The sequence below is a fragment of the Papio anubis genome, chromosome 15 (assembly GCF_008728515.1).
Source record: "Papio anubis isolate 15944 chromosome 15, Panubis1.0, whole genome shotgun sequence".
Lineage (NCBI taxonomy): Eukaryota > Metazoa > Chordata > Mammalia > Primates > Cercopithecidae > Papio > Papio anubis.
The window spans coordinates 5,316,511-5,341,603 of record NC_044990.1 but is presented as its reverse complement, the minus strand read 5'-3'; the positions used below and the strand labels follow the sequence as shown (position 1 = coordinate 5,341,603).

Genomic DNA, 25,093 nt, shown 5'->3' with positions numbered 1-25,093 from the left:
TTTTTCTAAAATTGATGTGGTTGCTATAATGTGACCAGAAATTTCACATGAATACATATAACCGTTTCAAACAGTTATGGCCTAAAGCGTAAATATCAGATACATAATATTTATACTCTATTCTTTGCCCACCAGATACGGGATTTCCTATGTTTAGACGCTAGATGTCCTAGTTCAAAAACACCCATCATTTGGACAAATAACCCCATCTGCTTACATAGAAAAATGTCCAGTGTTTCCCAAGGCTTTGGGAAGGGGTTAAGAACATGTAATTGAAGCTTCACTGTGGGAGTTAAAACACACACACACACAGCATATCACTCCAAAGCCAGATAATGTCTTCTGACCGGAATTGCATTCGCTTTTTGAAATGCAGAGGTGATGGCAGGGGAACGGTTTCCGGCAGATCTGTTGAGCAATCTTCCATTCCTTTCCTGCTCAGTGAACTTTTTCACTGTCCTTTTTAAACCCCATACTCCTATTCCACTAGACTGCCAAAAAAAATTTTTTTTGTTGTCCTTTTCTATAACTATGAGGCTACTTAACAGATCCTGAATCTAGCTTAATACAACTAAATTATCGTGTACTATCTTTACTTAGGCATTTTCAGATTTGGTAGGTCAGCTAATATTGATGCACTGTATATACGATATTTTTACTGGAGTCATCTTTATACACATGTTTAAAAGGGGATGTTCCCTTGGGCATGCAGTGAGGATCTATTGTCAGAATGAGTAATGATCATTCACAAATAATCACCATATCCTGTTTAGAGACAGTTTCCCAGCCAACAGGCTAGAACAAGCCTACACAGCTTTATTACCTTAGCAAATATGATCTAGAGTGAAATCTAATCTAACTTTGAAACCTCAGCCATTCATAGTAGTTTCTTTGTTATCAGCGCCAATTTTAAGCATGTTTATTTACTCCTCTCAGAAACTGGCCTTTGAAACGACTCTGTTCCTGCTTCTAAGATTTGTGTATAAAAATAATGGAAAAACAGATAATTACAAATTTTATTTTGTCCTTTCTAGTTGATTTGATTTCTTCTTAAGAATCACAATTTAAATTTTGTGTATATAATATAGTTATGAATTCATATAAAATTTAATTCCTAGACACGGGTGCATAAAACTTCCCAATTCTAAGTAACATGTGTGATTTTTTTTTTCTTTCACATAAACATAAATGCTGCTGGAGCTCCTAAATTATTTAAGAAAAGTTCTCCAATCCCATAACACTCTCAAGGCCCTTTCGGTTCAGTCCATTTTCCTTTTTTCGCCTCTTCAAACCAACTTTCTGCTTCCCTTACTCTAAATTCTACTTAAAAACCCTTGACCCAGCACTATTCATTGGCCACTTCCAGTACAACGCAGTCTGCCTGTAGAAGCTTCCAGAATATTTCCTCTCCAATGTCGCTCATTTTGGGCCTCCCTTAGTCCTCATGGGCTTAGCCAGTTGCTTGGCCTCCTCCACCTGTCTCCCTTCAGCTCCCTGCTCCTCCTTCGTCGCTAAAGCAATGCAGTCATCCCCCAGCCCACCTCTCAGCACTAATTACAGCACCCACTGGCTTCTGAGATGAGGCAGCCTTCAACAACACATGGGCTTTTCTTCCATCTCCATCCAAACTCCATGAAGATACTCATGGGTGTTCCTGCTGCTTCTGCGTGCCGCCTGCATTCACAATGGACATGGCTAGAAGGGAGGTGTGGTTTCCCCACAAGCCTCTCCTTTCCCAGTGTTTTCCATCTTGGTCAACAGCTCTAACACCTTCCCGCCTCCTTGCTTAGGTAAAACTAGCAGGTGCCTTGGATGCTTCTTTCTCCCTGGCCTTTGAGAAATAAAAACAAAATCTTAAGCTCCCAAGCAACTGAACAGACCCCCTCTTGGCCAAGGAGACCCTGGAGAAACCTTAAAAATGGAGTTCTTGACCACATCACACATAAGGTTGAACATGCCTCAGTGTACCCCTTCCTTACTAACCTTTAGCCACAACTCTTTCCTAAGGGGTAAGCAGAAACCAGCTCTGGAGAACAAGAAATGGACAGCTCATTCCTTTATCACCTTAGCCAATCATCTGAGGCTGCGAACAGATGCCCCTCCCTCTTCACTGCTTCCACGTGACAGCTCACCAATGGACAGCTCATTCCTTTATCACCTTAGCCAATCATCTGAGGCCATGTAACAGACACCCTCCCCTCTTCACTGCTTCCACGTGACAGCTCACCAATGGACAGCTCATTCCTTTATCACCTTAGCCAATCATCTGAGGCTGCGAACAGATGCCCCTCCCTCTTCACTGCTCACGGATACCATCTCACAACGACTCTTCGCATAATACCCTCGACCACCACCTTGGGACACATTTTGGCTGACTCTCGGAGGATGCAGTGAGGTTCCGGTGTCCTCCACTGTGCCTTTTCATGTCAGAGGGCTGAAAACTCCACCTCAGATCATGCTAATGTGGCCAGTTTTTGAACATGTGATCCATGAAGAAGCACGGAAGTCAATTGTGCCTGCACATGTTTCTCCTCTCATAAATATTCATGACTCCTCCTATAGCTCATTAAATATGTATTTCCAGCCACTCAGAAATTTCAGCATAAATTCCTGTCTTACCCTCCCTCCCTCTCAGCTCTGCCTCCCAGCAGGAGGACTGGCCAGCCTGTAGGCTGTAACCCTTCATGAGAAATAAAGCTCTTCCAAATGTATGATACTGGTTATGCCTCAGTTGACAGCTTCTACTCCAGTCCCTGTGCAGGTCCCAGCATCCTCAAACACAGTCATGTGCCTCATGTCCACCTGACTTCCAACTGCAAGTCCCCATCACCCAGCTGGCCTCCCTGCCTCCACTCTTTCCCATGTACCATTTATTTTTTCCCCATAGAGAGGCAGGGTCAGCTTTGGAAATGGACATCAGAGCATGTCATTTTCCTGTGAAAGCTCTCCAAAAACTCTCCATCCCATCTGCAGGAAAATCAAGCTTTTTGCTCTGTCCTTTACAGAGACCTCCTGGGTCTGGCTACCATGCACCCCTCTGCTCTTCTTTCTGCGCCCTCCCCTGCACCGACCTCTTCCTTCCTGCCTGTCTGACTGTGGCCCTGTCCTCAGAACACACCATGCTCTGTGTCCCTGGCTCAGCTTGGCCTCCCCTGGTGCGGACACCGCCGGCTCTGCTCCTCACTCAGATCTCAGCCGAGACGGTGCCCCTCCTGGGAGGCTTCCATTATCCCTGCCATCTGCAGGAAGTACCCAGTCACTTGCTATTGTAATTCTCTGTATAACCACAGTGTATTTTCAGGAGAGTACACCAGACACCTGTACGTGTTATCTGGAAAAACTCTAGATAAATCAGGTTCTATATCCTCAATTTGTCAGACATACCCAGGCAGGGGGTTAAATGAGTTGTAGCATGTCACACCACAAGGGGCAGAAAGGACAGCACCTCTAACACAGAACTGCCAGGCACATGACATGGCAGGCCATCCCAAGCTGTCCTGGTTCTACAGAGCTCCAGCACTCAGACTGGGAACCCAAGCAGGCACGTTTCCATGCTCGCCAGCAATCACCTTCTCTGGACTTATGCTACAACAACATTTGATTGATATGTCCTATGTGTGACAGAAACAGTCCCAAACCTGAGCCTATCTAATACTAATATTACCAACCACTTAACACGTTGTGCTAACTTTTAATGTTTTCAGTGCTGGGTATTCCTTGAAGAATATTTTCTATCAGGAGTCATCAAATATTTGGTCCCCATTTGGATGCAAAAAACCCAAACACACTAAACAAAACACCTGTGCTTCACACCAAGTTGAGACCCAGCCTGTGGCCCCCATACACTCCCAGACTCATCAAATAGGCCACGGCAGAGCAGCGGGGCAGGGAGCAGCTCCCAGGCGCGAAGGCGAGCATTGCACTCTATACCCTGTCCCAGTTCACCTGCATGACACAGGTGGAAGAAAGAGGAGGGGGAAGAGAGAGAGAGAGAGAAAAGTGTTTCCATTGCTTTTTAATTACTATTATTATTATTATTATACTTTAAGTTCCAGGGTACATGTGCACAACGTGCAGGTTTGTTACATATGTATACATGTGCCATGTTGGTGTGCTGCACCCATTAACTCGTCATTTGCATTAGGTACATCTCCTAATGCTATCCCTCCCCACTCCCCCCTCCATTGCCTTTTAACTGATTTTTCATTCCCAGTACACTTGTATAACACAGGTGGAAGGAGAGGGAAAGAAAGAAAGAGAGAGAGAGAGAGAGAGAGAGAGAGAGAGAGAGAGAGAGAGAAATGTTTCCATTTGTTGTTTCCATTGCCTTTTCACTTATTTTTCATAGGCATCAAGTAAATTCCACCCATAAAGCCAAATTGAATGTCTCATAACTAAAGAGATGCCACCCCGTGCCAAGATAGGCTCTGCACGGTAAGTACCCAAGCTGACACTACCTACTAATAAAAACGAGAGAAAGGCTTTGAAGGTCATACACCTCCATCTTTTTAAAAGACCATGAAGCCTCGAAATCAAGCAAACCACACACACACGCGCGCGCACATACACACACACAATACCAACCCACTACAATCATTCTGTTAAATATTTTACCTTGCAATATTTTTTTAAAAAATGTGTCAGACAAAAGAAAATCTTGTTTGGCCTGCTTTTTGTCCTTTACCCAAAGTGGGACAGTTTGGACATCCCTGGTGATGTCTGGACATCCCTCATACACTTAAATGCAGAGGCAGGAATTATAGCACATCCCCTCCAACATCAGTCAGAACCCACCTCACAGAGCTCCCTAATGAATAGATACATTATCAATTAATGGAGATGAAAGCAGGGATCAAATGGCTCAGATCTGGCTGGGCACAGTGGCTCGCACCTGTAATCCCAGGACTTTGGGAGGCCAAGGCAGGCAGATCACCTGAGGTTGGGAGTTCCAGACCAGCCTGGCCAACATGGTGATACCCCGTCTCTACTAAAAATACAAAAATTAGGCGGGCATGATGCTGAGTGTCTGTAATCCCAGCTGCTTGGGAGGCTGAGGTGGCAGAATTGCTCGAACCTGGGAGGCAGAGGTTGCAGTGAGCCAAGATCGCACCATTGCACTCCAGCCTGGGCGACAGAGCGAGACTCTGTCTCAAAAAAAACAAAACAAGACAAAGGCTCAGATCTAATGAGCAACGTGATTTCTATCCCATTCTGAATATGACATACTTTCAACACCATCGTTTTCGAGTGGCGTTAACTTTGCCCTAAAGAAACATCAAATACACGTTGAAGAAAACCACAGGTAACTCCAAAACTGAGTGAGAGCAACACACAGCATCTATTAAAACAAACTTCCGTTAAACAAAAGTAAATCTTAGGGACAATGTAGCTTGCATTTTCAACTTTACTTTGGCTTCACTCAGTCAACTCAGGAAGAGATGCTGGACTCTTCTAAGGTGACGCGAGGTTCATTTCCTCACCACAGCTTGACAGAGCACTCGTGGTCCACTGCACCACATGAGTACCCTTTTATCATCACAAACCCTCAATTTCAGGGCTCTGCTGAGTTGTAAAAATGTGTTCCAGGTTGTAACTTGGCAAACATGACTTAACCTGAGAGTAATGCTTTAAAACAAATTTCATAACATCTGCCGTGTCATTTTTAAGCAATACCTTCTGTTTCCATAGAACTTAAACACAGCTTTGTTTTTAAAAGCTAAATTTCATAGGTCTTTCTCTAGCTCTATGGGATATTCATTTCTAGCAATAAAAGGCTCCCAGTAAAGAAAAAAGAATTCCCAAATATTTTCGTATTTCCACTACACAGACTTATGCTCAAAAATCAGTCTGTCCCAGAAAAATGAAAAAAACAATAATTGTGTAAAATGTCATCTAAAACCCCCATATGCACTTCTGTCTGATAGAGATTTTAGTTACGAATGAACCAGTTGTGAGGCTGGTCTGCTGGTCATTAAGACAGAAGTACAAATACGTATCAGGGAAGGAAATATCTACATTTATGCTTCGAGTACATCTTCTAGTACAACATATTTCATTAGAATAAATCCTAAAATTGATATAGAAATTGAGAACTTTTAACTGATGTACATTTTTCTTCTATCTAATATTGTGTACCAGGCATTCTGTTAGGTATTTAAAGAGATACAAAAGACAAAAAAGATCTGTCTCCACTTTTTTTTTTTTTTTTGAGATGGAGTCTTGCTCTGTCGCCCAGGCTGGAGTGCAGTGGTGTGATCTCAGCTCACTGCAAGCTCCGCCTCCCAGGTTCACGCCATTCTCCTGCCTCAGCCTCCCGAGTAGCTGGGACTACAGGCGCCTGCCACCCATGCCCTGCTAATTTTTTTGTATTTTTAGTAGAGACGGGGTTTCACTGCGTTAGCCAGGATGGTCTTGATCTTCTGACCTTGTGATCCACCCACCTCGGCCTCCCAAAGTGCTGGGATTACAGGTGTGAGCCACCGTGCCCGGCACAGTCTCCACTTTCAAAGGAAATTGAGTTGGAAACAACTATAAAGTGTTGTGCTAAAGATATATATTTGGAAGTTGTTAGTTTTCAGCTGGAATTGAAACCTTGGTATATATAATGTAATCTAGAGAGAAGGTAAAATCTGTTTTTAAAGTTTAAAAAGTGTTAAAAAAAAAAAAATTGAAAAGTATCTGAGGAAAAAAATCCTTCCAACCAATTACATTTAAGGAACGGGCCATGGAGGAGAACGAAGCAATGAAATAGTGGCAAAGTCACAGTCAAGAGAGCTAGGAAGGAATTATGCTTCAGAAGCAAAAAACAGAAAGAATTTCTAGAAGGAACGAATGGGCAGGAGGTTAAGTGCTGCCGGAGACTGACCACCGTGAAGGCTAAGGAGAGGTCATGCATTGGGGAAGCAGGATGCAGCCGTGATACTGACAGCATCCAACAGGAAAAGAGCTAAGGTGCCTGAAAACCTATACCAAGCCTCAGATAATCGTCCTTCTTAAGGACAGCATTAATCCACCAATGGGCCTCAAGCAAGTGTGAATAGGGTTATGACCAAACCACATCTCTGAGTTTTTCTTAAGAACAGTGAAATTATTTCTTCAAGAGTTCTAGAGCTCAGAAACAGATAAAAAGAAAGTGATTTAAACAAAAAGTATTCATACAATCCTTCACTTAGGGGATTTTCAATCCTTTCAATATAAGGATTTTTGACCATATATTATTTTTTAAAAATCATTTAAATTATATATATGACAAAGCATGAACAAGCAAATTTAATAGCAATTAACAGACATTGGTTCCTGTTAGGAAATGGGGAAAATGATCAGGCCTGACGCAACAACAGCAAAAATAGTAAAACAAATAAATTACTGTCTGAAGATGGTATATGAAATAACATTGAAATCTTTTCTGGAGAACGTATAAAGGAAGTTTCTCTTATGTGGTAGAACTCACACTGTTTGCTTCTTGGCATAGTTGTTGACAGATTGTAGGAAAAAGATGCCATATTTAGGTGAAGAAGAGAGGAGACCTTTAGAAATAGTATTTTCACATACATAAAATAAAAATTTACTGATTTTAATAAAATTTCCTCTATACAAATGACCCCATGAACTCTACACTTTTTTTTTGTTTTTGAGACAGAGTTTTCCTCTTGTCACCCAGGATGGAGTGCAATGGCGCAATCTTGGCTCATCGCAACCTCCGCCTTCTGGGTTCAAACAATTCTCCCGCCTCAGCCTCCCGAGTAGCTGGAATCACAGGCATGTGCCACCATGCCCAGGTAATTTTGTATTTTTAGTAGAAACAGGGTTTCTCCATGTTGGTCAGGCTGGTCTCTAACTCCCGACCTCAGGTGATACGCCTGCCTTGGCCTCCCAAAGTGCTGGGATTACAGGTGTGAGCCACCACACGCGGCTGAACTCTACAAACTTCTATATACTAACCGGGTTGAACCCAGCTGTAAAACGTTGGAGCACACTGTATATTCCAAGCCACATCCCTCTCTTCATTAGTTACTGCATACAATGCCCATATTTGGTTGCTTCCTCTTTTGCTTTTAGCTTTTTCTGAACTTGACACAGAAGAAAAAGGAAAGTCTCCATATCAGCCAATTTCGGAAGTTTTATACAAAATATTTATAGGCATCTTTTAGATAAAGTTGTTTAAGGAGGAAAACTGCAGTGCTACTAAATTCTCATCAGGGTATTGTTTAGGTCCTAACCTAAAATTTCAGACAGAGACGGCCCAACGCTATTTCACTTTTATAAAGTGAAAGCAAGATTGAATTATTCAAGCATCCTTCCAGAGCGATCACGAACCTTTGTCTAGTTGGCCTGTGCTGTGCTACCCTTGTTAAGCAGAAGGCTGTTTATTCATCCTGTAAATGCCAGTGTTCTCGGGGGGGGGTGGGGGGGGGCGGGTCTGGGTTCTTTCCTTCCTGCCTCCTTGCCTACTCTCCATGGGCAGTGTCATCTACTTCCACGACCTCAAATATCACTCAAATGGTGGTAATATCCAAGTCAGTGTGTTGAAATGAATTTGTAGATTATTCACTGGATAAGCAACCCATGGAAGCATTTATTCGAAAGTATTCCATTGAGATTCAAAAACATATTGATACGATTATTGGTCTGTTAAAAGAATCAAACTAAAAACACACACACACACACACACACACACACAAACTGGGACTCCTCAATAGACAAATCAAAACTTAGTAAGAAGTGATTAAAAGCTGAACAGCTCACAGGGTGGATGTAAAGAAAGCTCCCGGCTCAGGGCCTGCATGTGGAAGACACACAGTATTAACATTTGTTGTCTTCCTTTCCTCTCTTCTCTGAATTTATTATTAATAAAAGCTGGGCTGAGGGGCTGGGTGTGGTGGTTCACGCCTGGAATCCCAGCACTTTGGGAGGCCAAGACGGGTGGATCACGAGGTCAGGAGTTCAACACCAGCCTGGCCAAGATGGTGAAACCCTGTCTCTACTAAAAATACAAAAATTAGCCAGGTGTGGTGACGGATGCCTGTAGTCCCAGTTACTCAGGAGGCTGAGGCAGGAGAATCGCCTGAACCCGGGAGGCGGAGGCTGCAGTGAGACAAGACTGCATGACTGCACTCCAGCCTGGGCGACAGAGCGAGACTCTGTCTTACAAAAAAAAAAAAAAAGTTGGACTGAAGTTTTTCCTTATGATCTATGTCATACTTTTAGTGTAAACTTTTTATAGAAGTAAAATATTCGTACATAAAGTGCACACATCACATGTGTGCATCTCAAATGATTTTCCATTTTCACGAAATCAATATCCATGGACAGAACTTAGATTACAAAAAAAAAAAAAAAAAAAAAAAAAAAAAAACAAAACCCAGGCACTTAGCAGAAGCCTCTTCATGCCTCTTCCACTTCTTACTCATCCTCCCCTCCACCCGGGCATACCCACTCTCCTGACCTCCAACACCATAAACTAGTTTTGCAAGCTCTGGACCTTTACACAAATGAGTCACACAGCACGGATGTTTATAGAGCCTACTCAGACATTATGCATCGTTGGCTGGTACATGGAAAAGTGTTCTGGGTCGGCTAGCAGACCAGCCGTTGTCAATGTACCTGAGCCGATTACCCCTTTCTTCATAAATTTGACCCTACAATGAGCAACCAGCAATAGCATGTAAATAAAGCCTTTGTAGTGCTAACGGCCTGCAGATTGGAAGCCACCTCATGTTTTTCTCACCATTTCCCACTCTCTTGGCAGGAAATCTCCGCGGTCCCTCTGGAGAAGGCCCCGAGTCTCAGCTGTTTTTCCTATACGCTATGGAACAGCTATCGGATGGCACAAAGAGGCTCCGGGCTGCCACTTGGAAGGGATTTCCATGGAGTGGCCCTGGGAGACGCTCGGCCCCACGAAGCCAAGCTCTCAGAGGCTTTCCCTTGCGCCATCGGCATCCAGCGCACGTGGAGCGGGCGAAACCACGCGAGCGAGATTGCAGCTGCCTTCCAGCCCCTAGCCTGGAATGAGTGACCTGTTTACAAGATGCACAACACACTTGCAGATGAGCCAAAAATAGGGAGCACAGCATTTGCCAGGCATTGTCCATAAAGCAGAGGCACATCTCCCTTTTAACCATAAAAACACAAAACTCAGGCGGCCAAACCCAGCCAGGGCAAGGGTCACCGTTTTTCCACTCTAAGACTCTTGCAGAACAAGAGCTAAGTTAGCTTTATGATGTAATCCCAGCAACAAATACGCTATCCCACCATCGCCACCCCGACATTCCAACTTTTCTTTTGGGAGTGACAGGTGCCCTATTAAGTAATTTGGAAAGCTTAATGTCATTATTGATTAGCTACAGATACATAAAAATATATACCTTATCCAAGACGTGATATAACATTGCCTGTCAATTTCAGAACTAACTACGGTGATATTCTTGGAGGAAAAGTTTCTTTCAAACAAAATGCAACTTGAATACAGTGGAGCATCAGCAGAAGTACAACATCTGCCTCTCGAAGAGCACTCTCAGCTATTTTCCCACATCCTCTTCGGTGGGGGTGTATTGTCACCCCCACCAAAATTCTTCCTAGAATTTCAAACCTGCAATTCCCTTTGCTTTTCTTAGAAAAATCCCTTCCTTCACTAGGGATCCTGGTTATTAACAGTTAATAGTGGATTACCCAGGGCAAGAGAGAATCGTGAGAGTCTAGATAAATAAACACATTATTAAGCAGTAATGCATGAAAACAAGCCATGTGGCTGTGTCAAAGAGGAGAAATGCTTTGACTCCACAAACACCCTGCTCTGATTGAATTCCCCTCATATCAGTTTCTGATTGTTTAATTCTAAGAGAAACAAGACCATAGAATAAATAGGAAGAAAACAGCATAATGAGAAACAGCAGGACACTGTGATTTCTCTTGTTCTAGACTGACACGCTGACATTGCTGGGGTCTCCAACCCCAGGGGCTCTGCAGATGAGCTGGGCAGGGCAGGCACTATTTCCCCAGCAGGATCCGGCCCTCCTCACCAGCCTTCAGGATGGCCTCTGTAAGGAGCATGCTGGTCACCCCAACAGACGAAGAGAGGGCTGGGGTCAGGAAAAGAGACACCTGAGAAAAGAGGCAAGTGGGCTTGGCGCGGTGGCTCACGCCTGTAACCCCAGCACTTTGGGAGGTGGAGGCAGGCGGATCATCTGAGGTCAGGAGTTCGAGACCAGCCTGGCCAACGTGGTGGAACCCCATCTCTACTAATGATACAAAAATTAGCTGGGCTTGCTGGCGGGCACCTGTATTCCCAGCTACTAGGGTTACTGAGGCAAGAGAATTGCTTGAATCCAGGAGGTGGAGGTTGCAGTGAGCTAAGATCACGCCGCTGCACTCCAGCCTGGGCGACAAGAGCGAGACTCAGTCTCCAAAAAAAAAAAAGCAGAGAAAGGAGACTGATTCTCCAGGCTGGAGACAGGAAGCGAGCCCTGGGCAGACCAGGACATAGAGGCCAGCTCAGGATAGTGGGACCACTGTGGGCCCTGCCACAAAGTGACAGGAAGGCATGCAGGTGAGGGCACAGCGTCAAGCCCCTTACATCTCTGTAGACAGTTCCCATGTTCCCTGCAGAGTCAACAGTCGGCAGAGGCTGGGAGAGGGGACAAGAGTGGACTCATCAGAGGTGATGCAGAAAAGCCCCGGGGACCTGGGATGGCTCGTGGGAGGAGGGCAAGCGCCTGAGTGGGGCAGGAGAAGCCGCAGGGGCAACAAAATAAAACTCTGTTAACCCAGGTATTCTGACGTTTGGGCCCCATTCTCACGCATTTTACGTTTCAAAGCATGCTTAGGAGAGTCTCAGGCCAAGGTTAGAGCAACAGCTCAAGAGTTCAGAGTAGCTGGGGCTGCCTGCATCTGAGAGAAGATCAGGAGGCAGAAAGTTAATCACTGTCCCAGCCCAGGCGATCACAACATCCTCTATCTTCCCAAGGAAGCTGCTGGGAAGTGCCAGCTAAAGCACTTCTGATTTTGGAGTGATCTCTTGCCTCCTTCTACAGCCTGCCTTCTGAGAGCCTGCTAACGAGCAGAGAAAGCTGGAAGACGCCTGCGAGAGCAGAAAATGGGAGCAGAAGCAGGGGATCTGCTTTATCCACAAATAAATTGGCCCTTGAATATTTGGGAGTGGGGCGTGTGGGTGATGAGTGCCAGGGAATGAGGTCCCGACATGATTTCCTTCCTCCAACACTGTGCAGCCACCATCCCCAATTCCCAAGGACTGACATGAACTTGTTGAATCCTACCCAATGCTGCTGTGATGGAGAAGGGAACAGAGACCCAGGTAAGTTCAACTTTTCCTGGTTTGCTAAGGGACACTGGCCCTTCTGAAGGTGGACGTTCAGGAGGCAGGAATGAAAGGCCCCACTGTCCTTCCATTAACCATTCTCCCACCATGTCGGTGCAAGGAAGGAACACTGAGGGATGGCCCAGACAGGTAAGTCTGAAGAACCCCATTTCTCATCTTTCTGGCCCCCTGAATTCCATTTCTCCTGAAGGGAAAAGGCCATGTGCACAAAAGGGATAAAATAACCGGAGACTCACACACCTTGCTCTGCTTCCTGTCATTTTCAGCCAGGTGTTAAATCGCCTCTCCTAAGATAAAAGCAGTGTGTCCACCAAGAAGGTCCCTCAAGGCCTCAGGAACTTGCAAGGTTTTTCTGCATGAGCCTGACTTGCACACGCAGGCCACATCAACATCCATGCATGCTTCAGGCAGTGCAGCAGACTGGGAGGTGGTGAGGTTTTCTCTGGTTTTACCTGCAGTGGCTGGTAGCGGGGAGCTTTCTCTGGCTGTGAGAAGCTGGGAGAAGCCAGGGGACAAGCGTTCTCTACTCTTCCCCAGATGTCCACATGTTGGCAATGCCAGACTGCCTATCTAGTCCTCGCACGGGACCAGTGCAAGGCACAGGAGTGAAGACACGGGCCTATTTGCATGCAGGAGGAACTGCTGTGGACCTAGGGCTTACTCCATGCCAGTTCCGCCTCTAAAACTCCTGACAATCCAGTGGGTGAGAGACTTGCACACACATTAGTTTGTAATCATAACACAAGTATTTTCTCTTTTTTTATTCTTTGAGATGGAGTTTCACTCTTGTTGCCCAGGCTGGAGTGCAATGGTGTGATTTTGGTTCAATGCAACCTCCGCCTCCCGGCTTCAAATGATTCTCCCGCCTCAGCCTCCTGAGTACTAGGATTATAGGCACCCACCACCACGCCCGGCTAATTTGTATTTTTTCATAAGAGTATGCAGCAAGCTCTGAGAGGGCAGAGAAGGCATACCACACACTGGAAAGGGAGAGCCAGAGAGCGAGACAGCGGGGGGCTGAGGGTGAATGGTTGCTGTTAGAAGCCCTGGAGACAGCCTGAGGTCAGAGCCCCGCCCCACTCCTGGCTGTGTGACCATGAGCAGGGCTGTAACATCACTAGGACTTGGTTTTGGTTTCTTATGGAGAGTAGGTACAGTGTGGATTAAATATATATAGCCTTCAATAAAGTCAGCAGCATGTAGGTAGCTGCTGCCATCATCATCACCATCACCGTCACTATCATCATCATCACCATCACCACCATCACCATCATCATCACCATCATCACCATCATCATCACCATCATCACCATCATCATCACCATCACCATCACCATCACCATCATCATCACCATCATCGTCACCATCATCACCGTCACCATCACCATCATCACTATCACCATCATCACCGTCACCATCATCACCATCATCATCACCATCACCACCATCACCATCATCATCATCATCACCATCATCATCATCACCATCATCATCATTATCACCATCACCACCATCGCTATCATCATCATCACCATCATCATCATCACCATCATCATCATCATTATCACCATCATCATCATCATCATCATCATCTCAGGCACAGGGGCTTTAAGGACAACACGCCCAGTTTAAGAAGAACACGACTCTCTTCATTCATAGCTCCATTCCATCAGTGAGTAGACACGAGCAGTTTGTGGCTCATTTTTAGGCTGCAAAACAGACATCTCTTTAGAATTCATAATATTCAATGAGCTTCCAAAAATGACAGTACAAACAAGAGCCATCTTCCAATGGTTAAGTGAGCAAGTGTCTTTGCCCAGGATGCCGCATGGGGTTTCATAAACATTAACTGGCAACTGGTGATCGCTGCCCAGCCCTCAAAACAATGAATGAGCACACAATGAGCCAAAAATTAAACAAATAAACATATTACAGGTTTACGGTACAATGGAGTTGTTCTTAACCTACATAATTCAATTTTCTCTTCCCTGTTTCTCATGAACTTAGTCTTTTTTGTACGAGAAAAAGTGGATGCGAAAAGGTTATTTACTTGGAAAAACTGACAAGGCTGCGTCTGACCATGGCGCTGTCCTACTCATTGTAACCCCCTGGAAATCCGATCTGTACTGACTTAAAAAAATAGGAGAGGGAGCAGTCGAGTAAGCTTAATCTTTTCAAATAATGAAGATTTTATCTATGCTAACACAGCCTCTCCAGTTCCCCTTGGTTTGGCACTTAACTCTGCATTTAAGACTTCCCTAATACGATAATGATAATACCATCTTTTCCGTCATTATCTCGTGGTTGCAGAAATATCCACCCAACGCCGAGTCAGGTTTTTACGTCCAATGGCCCCTGCATTCCTGCCTGAGCCCTGCAGGAAACAGAGCCGCTGCAGCTGCCAGCGTTTATTTACACACATTCCTGCCTCAAATTGAATTAATGAGCATAATTTAACTCAGGCGATGTCCTTCCAGGCTCTTGTTTCTCTTTGCCCCAGTGGTCAGCCTGCTTTCCCCCTCATACCCTCCCGTGGCGTCCTTACTGAAATGGACTCAGACACTCTGGTGGCATGGCATGTCACCCAGGACCTCTCTGCCTTTTAGGTTCTAGGAATGACCTGGGGCTTAAAATGTAGATTCTAGTCCAGTAGTTCTGGGCTGGGGCCTAAGACTCAGCATTTCTACAAGCCCTCTGATGAGGTGATGCTGCTGCCTTGGGGACCAAACTTTGAGTAGCAGGGGTTACTGAGGGACTCACCTGCAGTGGGTAGAGCAAGCAATGTCCTTAAAGAGTACCCATAGGTATATAGCCTGTGACTTCTGGCTTTCCCATCAAGCTGATACACTGTAAGGTACATCAGGAGCATCTATTCTCTCTCTCTCTCTCTCTCTCCCCGCCCCCCCCCCAATGGAGGACTTGTTTACCTAGTCTATCCTTATTGTATGCATGAAGAACATAAAAATATAAAACCACAAGTCCTGTTAACCCTCAAGCACAGTCCTACACAAATTCCAAAGCCAAGGAGCGAAAGAAAGTGTGGAATGGGAATGCTGCGACCCTTAACTTTTACAGAAAAAGCACAAGTAACCCCACATGAGAAACTTCAGCGTGGACGCGGTTAGATGCAGGAGGTCTGTTTATTGCAATGGGCAGACCAATGAGGAATTTCCTGCATGTGATGCCAAAGTCAGAGTGCAAGCAGCCTTCTCTGAAGTCTGTGCAAGAAACCAGGAGATCTCCTGTGTATTAACACATTGTATACCTTTGCTAGTTATCCCTGGCAAAAATCCTTCCACATTCTACCAAGTGTGGAAAAGGATTAAAAAGAGGGCAGGGAGAAAAAAAAAATGCCTCCCAAACAAAAGAAAGTAAATTAATATATTTGAAAACCAGTGTCAAGGTGTTGAATTTTGTTCTTCCTGGATACGAATACATGTAATACCTCCAGCAATAAATATCCTTAACCTTGGACCCGAAACTGTTTGCCCAGGTCTATACAAACTCAATCTTTGGCTGCTTCAACAGAGAAAGGCTTTCATGCTGAATTTTGTACAGAAAAGTAGATTTGGGGAATTTTTCTGAGGAAAGATTGAATTTATCATGAAACATATTTCATCAAGAAACTGGTAAAATGAGCCACCTTTTTACCCAAACCACAAAGACTGCAAATTCCTTTGCTAGAAAAGTTGGCTGCTTCTGTTGAAAAGATTAACTTGTGCTGAATAGCTTTGGGGGCATGAAGGGATAGGTGAGGTTGCCTTTTTCATTTAGGGGAACATAACTTGTAGCAATAAATAGTAGCTCCTGGGAATGGAAAAATGGTAGCTTATCAATACCATTTCCTTATTGTAAAGGTTCTTCCAGTAGATTTATATGAACTGACCTAACTGTGTTCTAGAAAGAAGTTCACAGTGCCTAAATTCTGCTGCAAAAACAAAAGTCATCTGGAACCTTTCAATATCCCTGAGGCCTCACTGTCAGGATTATGGTTGGAAAGCAACTTTCTTTGCTTGTAATAACTGATTTACTCAAGTGTTAAACTACCAGTGCCTTCATTAATAAAATGATATAATACTAATCGCATTTTTTTCCTTTTTTTTTTGGTTGCTCCTGACTAGACAGCATCCTGTGAAAACAAAGAAATTACACTTTTTAATCTGATGGGATATGTGGCTACTTCACAAAAAGCAAAGTTTGCCAAGAGGTAGCCGTCTATGGATTAGCTGCTGGATTTTCTTGGAAGCACGAGGGAAAGGAAAATTGTTATTCAAATTGCTTTAGACACTGACGAATTATGTATGATTACATATAGTCAATTTCTGCTTTTAGGATTATCTGATAACTGATTATTCCTTGCTGTCGCTGTGCCCAAAACAGTACCCCATGGACAGGCCACTCCATGGACAGGCCTATGCCGCTGTGGCTTTGTCTAGGAGGCCACCTCTTCTTCACCATCTACCTTTTTAAAGTGTATCAAGCTCAGGTCTGCCTTATTTAAGTTTTCTCACAGGGAAAACCCTTGCTTTGTCTATGTGCATTACTGAATTTTTTTTTTAAGTTTAATTTCTTAAACTTACTCAATTATCTGTTGAGGTAGGTAAATGTGTCTTCTCATTGGGAGAAGACATTGAAGAAAAGGTCTAGGATTTTCCTCCTCTTCCCCTTATGGAAGCCAAATGAAAAAGACATTTTCCCTCCTATTATTTGCAGGAGAATGCGGGTATCACCAGGACCGTCCTAAAACACATTTGGGGCTGTTTGCGTAACTCTGCTTGAAGAACCACTGCAGAAAGGAAACAGCAAGTGCACAGTGGGAGACCTGGGCTTGTCCATCAGATGCGCCTGCCAGCAATGGGCACCTCAAAGATTAGTTGGAGGGTGGAGTCCAGAATCCATTGCCAGCACAGGTGCACATCCAGTGGTGGCAGTGCTAGGGTTGAGTCTTGACCAGGTGGTCTGGAGTAGCCTCCGTGGCTTCTACCAGCTTTCTGAGCCTGGTCCTTCAGCTTTTTCATATATTCTATGGATTGCATGATAACCATCTATGCATTCTTTTTCTGTTTATTAAGCAAAGTCCATTTTTTTCCTTCATTGTAACCAAAGATCCTGACTGGCATATTTAATAAAGTTTAGCATTTTTAGGTTATAGCCCCGAACTTATAAGGTCAAGGCCGGTGGTCAAGAGAGCCTCCTGCTCTCCCTCTCACCAGCCGGCTTCGATTAGTGACACCACTGGAGATATTGTCCCAGGCGCCTGATAAAGCATTTCTCAAAAAGAGACACTAGCAGAGAATGAGAGTTTAAAATACGCTTTGGTGGGAATAAACTACAACAAAAGAAGATACCCAAAGTTCTGATTCTTTGAGTTTACTTAAATTCTCATCCTCAGGGCCGAATGCCCTCTGCTCTCCGTCCACATGCCCCATAGACCAAGTATGTGTGCACAAGGCTTGTGCCCTCTGGGAGCAAATCGCATGGCGATCTGCAAGGACAGCGGTGGTGGAATGGTATAAACGCTGGGACACGCAAACGACACAGCTGCAGGAGTGAACGCTCATGACACCGCTCTGGATGTGAGGGATGAGGGAGACAGAGTGGGAAGGTGGCTGAATTTTAAGCTCCTGTTCCTGGGGAAGTGATGATGGATGTGAGTGGAGACAGGGTGAGTGGAATGTGCTGAGGCGAGGGGAAGGCAGGGACTGTCCTTCAGAGAGTTGAGAGCCTGAGGTGCTGGTGTCAGAGGCGTTTGAACCACAGCAACTCCATCTTGAATAGGGGCTGGGTAAAATGAAGCTGAGACCTACTGGGCTGCATTCCCAGACAATGAAGGCATTCGAAGTCACAGGATGAGATAGATACAAGGTCGGCACAAAATACAGGTCATAAAGACCTTGCTGATAAAACAAGGTTGCAATAAAGAAGCCAGCCAAAACCCACCAAAACCAAGATGGTGACAGGAGTGACCTCTGGTCATCCTCACTGCTACACTCCCACCAGCACCATGATAGTTTACAGATGTCATGGCAACGTCAGGAAGTCACCCTATGTGGTCTAAAAAGGGGAGGCATGAATAATCCACCCCTTGTTTAGCATATACTCAAGAAATAACCATAAAAATGGGCAACCAGCAGCTCTTGGGGCTGTTCTGCCTATGGAACAGCCATTCTTTTATTCCTCTACTTTCTTAATAAACTTGCTTTCACTTTACCGTACGGACTCGCCCTGAATTCTTTCTTGCACAAGATCCAAGAACCCTCTCTTGGGTCTGGATTGGGACCCCTTTCCTGTAACACCGGGAGACCATGCGTGTGGATGACATGGAATTACTCAAAATGATTTAGGTTCATTCGTTTCGATACACCTTATACAGCAAGTCACAGGGTTGTCTGAAGGAGCCTGACTGGCGGTGACTGAGGAGGGGGCTCCTGTGGTTTCTCTTCTGGCTCTCCCCTCCTGTTCTCATCACCCATTCCTCAGACATTTCCTGAGTTGTCTTCTTCACGCTATAGAATATGCTGTCCTCAAAAGGTTTCTCATCTAAAGGGCGTAAGTGAACCCCCACTATTCTCCAGAGCTGAGTGGAAGTGAGTGGTTAGACTAGTAACATTTTATTTACAATCCATTTAGCAAACTAGTTATTTTCTTGGGCAATCTTCTGAGTCTGACATAGACATATCAGGTCTTTGAGGGTTCTCTGTATACACAGGTGACGCTGTTAAGAAGTCACTGGAAAAGCAGCATTTTCCCTTTGTCAGCAATTGAAAGCACTAAGTACTGTCCTTAATGAACACAGCTACTTTCCTTGACATGTCTGAAGGGCTTGGGAGCTTATACAATGGCTTTAGAATTCACTGCAATGGTGATTCTGGCAGTAAACAGCTGAAGAGGGGTCTCTAGGCAAAAACTGGGATTGATAAACTACCCAGAAACTTACGCTACATGGCTAGTATGAAAGTTTAGAAAGGCACTTGCTCTAAGGAACACAGGAGGAAACACCCTTAAATAACTACTACTGAACTGGAAACAGAATTGCGGGGTGGGGAGGGGGATGAGGTGGGTGCCAAGGACGTCAAAAGGAAAGACAACTGAGAACTAACTTGAAGGCAAGAGACATACAACATGAATGAATATTGTATCAATGAAACAAAGTAAAACGACATGGAGAAGTCACAAAAAATACAGCTTTAAGCATCGCTGTATGGGTCAGACATTCCAACACTGGAGCTTTAAGTGTTGGAAGCTCATTTCACCCTATCAAATTTTAAAAAACAAAGAAGTGAGCTCTGTGGACCATCTGGACCCAAACTGTAACTTTCTAGACAACTCCTAACTCTAGCATAGTGATACTGAAGAATAAAGAGAATTACTTTCCTTTTTAAAAAAAGTTTTGGGGGGAGAAAGTGGCCTAAAATGGCATCTAGTAGGTGGCAATCTGTCACTAAGATGACCTATGTCAGAAGAACTACATAAACGTTTGAATCAAATTTACTTTCACATCATGTATGAGAATATTACTTCATTAGGTTTACTCCACTAAGTTTGAATCACTGAAAACATTGGGGGAAAAAAAAGGATTAGGTTTTTTTTTTTTAAATAAAAATAAATCCCCAAGTAGATAACTTTGTTAATTATTTAAAGTTGCTTCTTGATTTTATATTTCCTGTTCAAAATAAACAATCTCAGCAATAATGAGCTATTTTCCAAAATCATGCTCATCTTAGATTTTAAAATCTCACTTAGAATCAATTAGTTCATATTATAGAAAACTGTTATAATGCCCTAATGCAATATTTAATTCTCTTTGAATAGTGGAAAAATTCTTTTTTTCTTTACATTCCAAAGACTTTTTCTTTTTTCTTATTAAGGATTCACTTTAAACGATTTAGCATTCAGAAAAAGAGCACAAATAAAATTCATATGTTGATATTCCCTCCATTTCCTTTTATTTCTAAGAATTACTTTTCCCACATTAATCATAAAAAGGCAAAATTCTGACTTACTATGTCAAAGGATCTTTTTTCATGGTCAGTCTTACTCTGTTTTGATGCCATACATAGGAAAGTTTCTCAACAGGCCCGTAACTTCCTGCAGTGAAATTTTTAAAGCCTCTCTTTCCAGGTTTCATGGCTCCACCTGGCCTTCCCCATCACAGTCAGGCTCCTCATCCTCCCGATATCAATCACTGTTTCCTGCCTCCCTCTCCTTTCCCCAGCTCTGCTTCTTTACTGCACTCACAGCCACTTTATTAGCTGCTTTTCCTTACTCTTTCCTTTAATTAAGATGCTGTGCTGGGGACAGACTTTCCAAATCCTAAACTTTTTCTTCTCTTGTAATACAGCTTTACTTGACACTGAAATCCTACGCCCCAGCTGAGCTCGTAGGGCCAGACCCACCCTTCCCTTTCAGCCTCTTCCAAAGCAGCGGGCCTTGAAACACCCACCCCCGATCTGCCGAGGAACAACGCCCCAGAGAAGTTCCATTTCTTCCATGAAATCATCCCAGGTTTATTGGAGGCTGGCTGCTATCTATGTGTCACATTTTTCTCAACCAAACCCTGTCTCCAACACATGCTTATGTTTATGACTTTGGAAATGGCAGTCCCTTAAACATCATAATGACGATGCTGCCCAACAATGTGTTGGTTTAGGGTACATTAACTTCTGCTACTGCCATCTGTGACCCACTGTCTTCCTCAGTTTTAATCTCTTATAAAACCATCGGAGAATGATTAGCATAGTACTTCCTGGAATTAGGTGCTCAAAAATATCCACCTTAATTTCATTTTTGCCTCTCCTTTAATATCACCTCCAAAACAAACATTTTCCATGAAGAAATTAAGCGTGACTATTAACTGTTTCCAAACACCAATATCAATGAATATCATACCACAGACATCACCCATGTGGCTAAAACAGTTGGGCTGAAATTTTAAATGGAAATGTCTATCACTCTTTGGGTGAAAAAAATATGGTTTGTGGTGCTGACTTTTTATACACACTTAAGAAAAACGCTAAATTCATTAATCTATTAATCACTTCTTCAGTACAGATCCTGTGTGTAATTTATACAATTGTATAAATGCTGAAATATTTGGCATCTGTTTGTGTTAATGCAGCAGACACCATGCACTAACTGCACAGAGCCAGCGACAGACTCCCCAATTGTACATGAGAGTTTGTTCAATGTTATTAATTCCTTCATTTAAATATTTACTGAATACCAAAAAGGGATGGGTACTAGGTACTAAGGATATATTTGAGAATATTCACTTCGCTCACAGAGCTTCCAGTTTAGAGAGAGAAGCTGGTATGAATTAGTAAATCACACGAAGGTACATTTTAAAAATGGTGATAAAAACATAAGATTTACCATCTTGGCCATTTTTAAATGCACAGTTCAGTATCGTTAACTAAAGTCACGCTGTGGTGCAACAGCTCTCTAATATTTTCATCTGGCAAAACTGGAAACTCGGTGTCTATCAAACAGCAGCTCTTCATTTCCCCTCCCCCAGCCCCTGGCAACTGCCATGGCACTTCCTGTCTCTATGAGTACTCACTATACAGAAGGGGAACCATAGGGTATTTGCCTTTTGTGACTGGCTTATTCACTTTGCATAATGTCCTCCATTCTTAACCATGTTGGAATATTTCACTTTGCATAAGGTCCTCAACTCTTAACCGTGTTGTAGGATGGTGACAGGACTGACTTCTTTCGTGAGGTTGGATAACATCCCATTGTGTGTATATATCGTATTTTGTTCATCCATTTATCTTTTAATGGGCATTTGAATTGTGTCTACCTCCCGACTGTTTTGAATAATGCTGTTATAAATATGAGTGTGCAAGTATCTTTTTGAGGCCCTGTTTTCAATCCTTTTGGGTATATACCCAGAAGTGCGGTAACCAAATCATATGGTAGTTCTATTTTTAATTTCTCGAGATACCTCCATGCTGTTTTCCATATTAGCTGCACCATTTTGCACTCCCATCAACAGGTCACAAGCGTTTCGATCTCTCCACATCCTCACCAACTCCTTATTTTCTGTTTTCTGTTCTTGTGTTTTTGAGAGTGGCCCCCAATGGATGTGAGATGATACCTCACACACGTATGTAGAGTTTTAGTTGTCCTAAGTATTACACAGCAAGCGAAAGGTAAACGGTATTAAGAGAACGTACAATAGGAGCACGCAGGTCCAGGATGTGAGGAAAGGCTTCCCTTGGGAAGTGATCAAGCATCTGAGACCTAAACACCGTGTAAGCGTTAACTTGGTAGAAGGCAGAGACCAGTGCAGTCAGGAAGTGAGAGGAGCAGGTGTAAACGCCCTGTGGGAGCTCACTCCTCACACCAGGAAGTGGGAGGCCACCAGAGTGGATGGGGTGAGGCGGAGCATTAAGGGAGCAGCAGTAGGCCTGGCAGGGCCTCAGAGGCCAGGTGAATGTCCCCAGGCTTTATCCTGAGGGCAACAGGAGCCAGGGAACAGTGACATCAAACTTACATTTGGCAAGATCACTTTGGCTCCAGTAGAGGAATGGGTCCAGGCAGATCAGATGCTAAGAACTAGTCATGAGGCTACTGCAATTGTCCATGCAAGAAATGATGCTGCACAAACTAACTGGATGGGACGAAACTGGGTGGAAACAGATATATTTAAGAGATACTTAGGGGTTAAAGGTTGGGTGCAGTGGTTCACACCTGTAATCCCAGCACTTTGGGAGGCACAGGCGGGTAGACCACGAGGTCAGGAGATCGAGACCATCCTGGCTAACACGGTGAAACCCCGTCTCTACTAACAAATACAAAAAATAGCCGGGCAAGGTGGCAGCGCCTGTAGTCCTAGCTACTCGGGAGGCTGAGGCCGGAGAATGGCGTGAACCCGGGAGGCGGAGCCTGCAGTGAGCTGAGATCCGGCCACTGCACTCCAGCCTGGGCGACAGCGCGAGACTCCGTCTCAAAAAAAAAAAAAAAAAATTAGCTGGGCATGGTGGTGGGTGCCTGTAGTCCCAGCTACTCAGGAGGATGAGGCAGGAGAACAGTGTGAATCCAGGAGGCGGAGCTTGCAGTGAGCAGAGATCACGTCACTGCACTCCAGCCTGGGTGACAGAGCGAGACTCTGTCTCAAAAAAAAAAAGATACACTTAGGGGGTAAAAATGACAGGACCTGGATTCATCATAATAAGGGGGGAGAGGACTGAAACTCAAAAAGGACACAAAGATGAAAGGTTCCCACAATCTTAGACACTAAACAATAATCTTGCTTAGAAATTGTCACTTACATAATAAAGGAATGATTTAGAAGGAACAGACCTAACCTATTTTGAGTGGCACAGATTCCTCTTGCTCAGCTGGTTGCCGTGCGACATAAATATGACCCAAGTCCCAGGTCGTGACCTCTTCCTTCCAACATTTAGGAGAAAATGATTAGCCAAAATTGTGGAAAAATGACTTGAGTCAGATCCACACTTTATAAATCTTGATTTATAAACTCCACTTAAAGCAATTAATCAGCCTGTAGATTAAGAGCTCAGTTGTTCCCAGGTTTTATTTTTAGGGAAAGTCTTGTGTAAAAGCCAAAACCCTTTCAATGAGTGACTAAAACAGAAGTCAGGCACTGCACACCCCAAGTGTGTGGGAGGAACCTGGAGGATCTGGGCTGAGCTGAGTTTCCTACCTCTTGATCTTGCCTGCACTAAATTTAGCTTTGGGGAATGAATCTGCATTTCCAGATGTCTGTTGGTCAAGAGCTGTACTGTCCAACACAGCAGCCACTGGCCAGACGCTACTGAGTACTTGAAATACGTCTAGCCTGATTTAGGACGTGCAGTAGTTACAACACACACACTGGACTTAGAGATTTAGTACAAAAAAACAAAAAAACAAAAAAAACCCCACAAACTATTTCACTAACCACTTCTTTTTATGTTGACTACATCTCAAAGTGATAATATTTTGGAAATGTTGAGTTAAATAAAATATATCAATAAAATGAATTTCTTTTTGCTCTTTTAATGGGGCCACCAGAAAATGTAAAATTATACACAAGTCTCCCATTATATTTCTATTGGACAGCACTGCTCAGGACTATTTGACTGTAAGGCATTTAGAATTGTTGGCTGCCAAGAGACAGAGGCCTCGCTTAGAAAAGCTCCTATTTCCTTCTCTATTTCAAACAATTAGCTTCTACCCAAGGCTGTCTTCTTTGCCTTGGGTAAAGAAGCTGGGGGAAGGACATACTGAAGGCTACAAAAAGTAGACAAAGTCCCTTCCTACTCCAAGATGATAGACTCATGGTAGGAAAAGGGAACCAACCAACTGTGTTTCTGCTATAGAACAACAATATCCAACAGGTCAGAGATGGCTCTAGCTTCAGGCAGAGCTGGATCCAGGGGTGCGCTCCATGCTGATGGCTCTCAGTTCACCTTTCCTCTGTGCTCAATTCGTCCTCAGCCAGCCACCTTCTGCAGGGGGTCCTAGCCGCTCCAGGCTGACACCACCCTCCTATAAGAGACCCAGCAGCAAAAGAGCTTCATCCCCCAATTAGTTTCTGTAAAAAAAAATCCTTGAATTGTCTTTAAGTGATAGTCCAGCCTGGGGCACCATGTGCATTCCTGAATCAATTGCCACGGTCAGTGAGGCAGAGGACCCGGCTGACTAGTTTGGGTCACAGATCCAGACCCTAGAGGTGGCAAAGAGGTAAAATCAGCACCATTTGAATGCGTGTTCTGAAAGAGGGCAAGGGGTGAGGGGAATGGATGGAGG

The 25,093-nt window shown here is 44.0% G+C and overlaps 1 protein-coding gene and 1 long non-coding RNA gene across 3 annotated transcripts in view; both read right to left on the bottom strand.

Moving 5' to 3' along the window:
* The window catches only part of ATP8A2 (ATPase phospholipid transporting 8A2), a 642,805-nt gene that overhangs the window by 118,316 nt on the left and 499,396 nt on the right, over positions 1–25,093 (bottom strand). The window lies entirely within an intron of this gene.
* On the bottom strand, positions 1,173–2,297 carry LOC116270551. Its single transcript, XR_004178630.1, has 2 exons — positions 2,254–2,297; positions 1,173–2,158 (listed from the first exon to the last, which is right to left on the bottom strand). It is a non-coding gene; the product is annotated as an uncharacterized LOC116270551 (long non-coding RNA).